Raw genomic sequence first — 6,000 nt, forward strand, 5'->3', positions numbered from 1 at the left:
GCTCCTTACCTTATCCTTGTTTTTCCTCATTCTTACCATTCCTTCATTTACAGGTGCTGGTCATAAAATTAGAATATCATGAAAAAGTAGATTGATTTCAGTAATTCCATTTAAAAAGTGAAACTTGTATATTATATTCATACATTACATACAAACTCATATATTTCAGATGTTTATTTTGTTTAATTTTGATGATTACAAATGACAACAAATGAAAATCTCAAATTCATCATATCAGAAAATTAGAATATTACTGAAGACCAATAAAAACAAAGGATTTATAGAAATGTTGGCCAACTGAAAAGTATGAACATGAAAAGTATGAGCATGTACAGCACTCAGTATTTAGTTGGGCCTCCTTTGGCCTGTATTACTGCAGCAATGCGGCGTGGCATGGAGTCGATCAGTCTGTGGCACTGCTCAGGTGTTATGATAGCCCAGGTTGCTCTAATAGTGGCTTTTAGCTCTTCTGAATTGTTGGGTCTGGTGTATTGCATCTTCTTCTTCACAATACCCCATAGATTTTCTATGGGGTTAAGGTCAGGAGAGTTTGCTGGCCAATTAAGAACAGGGATACCATGGTCCTTCAACCAGGTACTGGTAGCTTTGGCACTGTGTGCAGGTGCCAAGTCCTGTTGGAAAATGAAATCTGCATCTCCAAAAAGTTGGTCAGCTGCAGGAAGCATGAAGTGCTCTAAAACTTCCTGGTATGTGGCTGCGTTGACCCTGGACCTCAGAAAACACAATGGACCAACACCAGCAGATGACATGGCACCCCAAACCATCACTGACTGTGGAAACTTTACACTGGACTTAAAGCAACGTGGATGAAGTGCCTCTCTTCTTTTCCTCCAGACTCTGGGACCTTGATTTCCAAAGGAAATGCAAAATTTACTTTCATCAGAGAACATGACTTTGGACCACTCACCAGCAGTCCAGTCCTGTTTCTCTTTAGCCCAGGCAAGACGCTTCTGACGCTGTCTGTGGTTCAAGAGTGGCTTGACACAAGGAATGCGACAGCAGAAACCCATGTCTTTCATACGTCTGTGTGTGGTGGTTCTTGAAGCACTCACTCCAGCTGCAGTCCACTCTTTGTGAATCTCCCCCACATTTTTGAATGGGTTTTGTTTCACAATCCTCTCCAGGGTGCGGTTATCTCTCTTGCTTGTACACTTTTTTCGACCACATCTTTTCCTTCCCTTCGCCTCTCTATTAATGTGCTTGGACACTGAGCTCTGTGAACAGCCAGCCTCTTTAGCGATGACCTTTTGTGTCTTGCCCTCCTTGTGCAAGGTGTCGATGGTCGTCTTTTGGACAACTGTCAAGTCAGCAGTCTTCCCCATGATTGTGTAGCCTATAGAACTAGACTGAAAGACCATTTAAAGGCTTTTGCAGGTGGTTTGAGATAATTAGCTGATTAGAGTGTGGCACCAGGGGCCATCAATTTTGAACCTTTTCACAATATTCTAATTTTCTGATATGATGAATTTGAGATTTTCATTTGTTGTCATTTGTAATCATCAAAATTAAACAAAATAAACATCTGAAATATATGAGTTTGTATGTAATGTATGAATATAATATACAAGTTTCACTTTTTAAATGGAATTACTGAAATCAATCTACTTTTTCATGATATTCTAATTTTATGACCAGCACCTGTATTTCAGTTTAAACCAGTCTTTGATAAGTCACCTACAAACCATACAGAATACTGCCACCCATGTCAAAAAAAATTTAGAAAGGTGATATTTAAATCTCTTTGCTAGCTTTTCATTCAGTCGAGGATTCATTTTGAGTTTTAAATGCTTGCTTCTCTTAATGTTTCAGCTAGAATGTATTTGTGTGATTTTTTTTTAACTGTTCCTGTGCATGACTGAGTTTTCAGTACCTTAAATCACAGCCAGTTGTAAGAGCCCAGGTCTAAATATAAGCATTGGGGTGATTGAGTGTTTTTTGTAGCAGCTTCGGAAGAAAAACTCAGCTGAATAAAGACTTATTCCTGACCTTGCCCTCTTTGGGCCGGATCTATCAAAGGTTTGCGTGTATAAAAACGTGAGCTATTTCACTGCGCACGCTAAAAAATGTACAAACTGATCTATCAACAGCGTGCTAAAAGGATTTGGTCTTTAAAACGTGCTAAATAGCACCTCTTATCCATTTAGTACTTTTTCTGCAATGAATATGCAATATGGGGCGTTTACACGCAAAAGTGCGTCTTGTGGGAGGAGAACATGTAAATATATTAATTTAGCACTCGCAAAGTGATTTATTAAACCTGAAAGCAATTTTGCCAACGGTATCTGACTCTATATTTAACACGTTTCAAAAGAAGGTGCAAATGGTCTGTATGCGTAATTGCGCACACATGGCAGCGGTTATTGTCGCAAGAAGGAGACATCGAAATGAAGCAAGGAGACGCAGAGAACGCATTTTTTCCCTCCGTGTGAATATTTTTGCAATGAACGAGGAAACGATCATCAAAACATATCGTTTATCCAGCATTGCCATTTTGGAGCTGTTGGGGGAACTCCGAATGGATTTGGAGCCAGCCACAAGGAGGACCCACTCAATACCAGATATCACACAACTCCTTGCAACATTTGCAACATTGGATCTCCCAATTTAGTGTTTCAGAAGTGCTGTCTGACGTTCTAAATGCCATGTCGCCCTGACGCCCTAACGGAGAACCCCTACCTCCTCCTTGCGCCTGTGGGGCAACATGCCAATGCTGCGGGGATGCGTAGGCACAGTCATCTTATCCACAGTCACTTCTTGTGAGCCATTTGGTATGTGCATTTTTCTACAGGCCAATACAAAACACCTGTTTTTTTTGTGTGTTTTTTTTTACTGCAGTGAAGTAGAAATTCAGCCACATACCACCTTAGGGAATAAAGGTTGCCAAAGTTTATTTATTTATTTATTTATTTATTTATTATATATATATATATATATATATATATATATATATATATATATATATATATATATATATATATATATATATATATATATATATATATGGGGGTGTCACTGTAAGATTAAAATTTCTTAATGCACTAGTTTGCACAAACTACTTTGCCGCAAACCACAAAACGCGCAAAACCATCATTTAAATAGGGCGTCTCAAACAGTTTTGCACCTGCCACCAGTTACGCAATCGCTCTTGTTAAATCACCCGCAATCCATGGTTCAGCCCCTCGCGCAAAATTCCAGTTGCGAGCGCAAATTACTGCACGCAAAATTGGATCTTGATAAATCCGGCCCTTTGTGTCAAGACTTAAAACATTTACATTTTGGATGTTTGTTTTTTTTACCAAGTCATGTAACACCACTTTTCAGACATTTTTATACTATTTGTTATGTTTTTTAGCTTAACACTGTTTTATGTCTTGCCATAAATGTGTCTATAGTGTAATCTAGTCACTATAAAGCACTATAGATAACTGAGTAGTTTGTGAAAGGCTACACAAATACATTTCATTTAAATGTATTTTGTAATTGTAAATTATAATAAGTGGAGCTCTCATTGTCACCTGCGGTTGGATTTCTGGGAAGGTGGACGTCAGACATTGAGGTTTTGGAGTTTGGGATTTAATCATTTGTGCTGGAATAATTCATTGTTAACGTGTTAAGGTCGTTAGTTTTTTTATTTGTCAGTGCAAGTGTATTTTTGCTTTCAGCTGCATTAGAATATCCATCCAGAGGGGATTTTAGGATAAGTATTTAATGGTTTCTGGGAAGTTGTGATTCTAGAAATAGGTCAGTTTTCTCTCATTTTGTTACACATTAATCATCTCAAAATTACCACAGTTTTATGGGATCATAGAAGTGTGTTTCCAGCTCCCAAAACCCAGAAAGCTTCCAAAACTATGCTGCATTTTCCCTCATTTAGGACTACTTGTTTTCCATTTCAGTTTTGTTATTATTAAAAATATACTCTCTGACTTTGATCATGTGTTGGCTGGTCAGAGTATTTCAGGAACTGTTAATCTACAGGGATTTTAACAAATAATCATCTTTTTAGTTTACAGAGAATATTCAAAAAGGAAAGACTGGTTTTAAATGATTGAATGGCAACAGTCTATTAAATAAACAACCATAGAAAGAGGAATACTGTCTCCCAGGCTACAGCACGTCAAACTTCTAGAAAAATGGGTATCAGCAGCAGACAGAAATTTGACAATGCAGGTTGCCAGATGTCCTCCCTGTTTCCACCCAGTCTTAGCAGGGATTCCTAAACATGTGGCCATTGAGAAGCTGTCAACAATAGTTTCACTAGGAGTGCACCGATTGCAGGTTCCTGGTCAGTCTGTCCTGAATACAGGACTGTGGTGGGCAACTTTGTGACTTGGAGTGAGCTGAACCACCTACAGCTCAACATGACAAAGACTAAGGAGCTAATAGTGGATCTGAGGAGGACAAAAACACCTGTGACCCCTGTTTCCATCCAGGGGGTTCCTGTTGACACTGTGGAGGAGTATAAGTACCTGGGAGTGTACTTTAACAATAAGTTGGACTGGATTAGAAACACCGAGGCGGTCTACAAAAAGGGCCAAAGCCGACTATTCTTCCTGAGGAGGCTGAAGTCCTTTAACATCTGTGGGGCGATACTGAGGATGTTTTATGAGTCTGTTGTTGCCAACACGCTCTTCTTTGGTGTCACATGCTGGGGCAGTGGGTTGAGGGTTGCTGAAAACAACAGACTGAACAAACTGATCAGGAGGGCCGGTGATGTTGTGGGGGAGCAACTGGAAACTCTGACCACCGTGGCAGAGAGGAGGATGCTGTTCAGGTTTCAGTCCATCTTAGTCAATGACTCACATCATCTCCATGACACACTGGTCCAGCAGACAAGCTCCTTCAGCAGAAGACTCCTCTTACCCAGATGCATCACAGAGCGCCACAGAAAATCACTCCTACCTGTGGTCATCAACCTATATAACGCCTCCCTCAAGTGATTCAGACCCCCCCTCTGTTATTGACATTTATGCACTATTATTGCACGCCACGTATCACTTTACTTGGATTTATCACTTTACTTGGATTTTCACTTTACTTGGATTTAGTTTTTACATATGCATATAGATATACATACATATATATATATATATATAAATATATACAGAATAGCTATATGTGCATATATTTTATCTCTTTTTTATTTTTATTTTTAACTTTATCTTGTGTAGTTGGATGTGTGTATATATATATATATAAAGCTGTAACTGGAGCGTGTAACAAAAGTAATTTCCCTCTGGGATTATTAAAGTATTTCTGATTCTGATCTGATTCTGATTTTTGATCTTTAAAAAGACTGACATGCAGATTGCAATCTTGTTCAATACTGATTTTTTTTTTTATAACTGACACTGTCAGCTATTATAATATCACAAACCCCTTAAACATTTCAATCTTATCTTATTGAAAGTCATCAACCAGTACCCATGAAACAATCAAAACTTATTAAAATACTGCTGCAAAAAAAAAAAATCAAAATTTAGAGCATTGATTGAGGTAGATAAGATCTTTGAAAAACATTGGTTTCACATCTAATTATCGACCGATCTCCGATCTCCCACAATTAAGGAAATTCAGGCTGATAAATCAGCCGGTCAATCCATCATTTATCATTTTACATTTAATTTGATTTCTAAAGATTATGTCAAGTTTAAAGTGTCATGACCCACAATTTAGTACATTTTCTGACTTTGGGAACCACAATCAGAGTAATTAGGATATGCAAAACAAGTCCCACTTCCATCAAATATAGGAGTACCATGCAAAATGATTTCACCATTGCTACTCCTACCTCTAGGCCAGGGGTGCTCAAGTCCAGTCCTGAAGAGCTACTATCCTGCAACTTTTTGACGCAACCATTTTTAACACACCTGAATCAAATAAGTGGCTCGTTACCACGCCTCTGCTGAGCTCAATGAGGGGATTGAGGCTTTTGATTCAGGTGTGCTAGAGAAGAGATGCATCAAAAAGTTACAGGAT

Source organism: Cyprinodon tularosa, unplaced genomic scaffold, assembly GCF_016077235.1.
Source record: "Cyprinodon tularosa strain WSP-4 unplaced genomic scaffold, ASM1607723v1 ctg193, whole genome shotgun sequence".
Taxonomy (NCBI): Eukaryota; Metazoa; Chordata; class Actinopteri; order Cyprinodontiformes; family Cyprinodontidae; genus Cyprinodon; species Cyprinodon tularosa.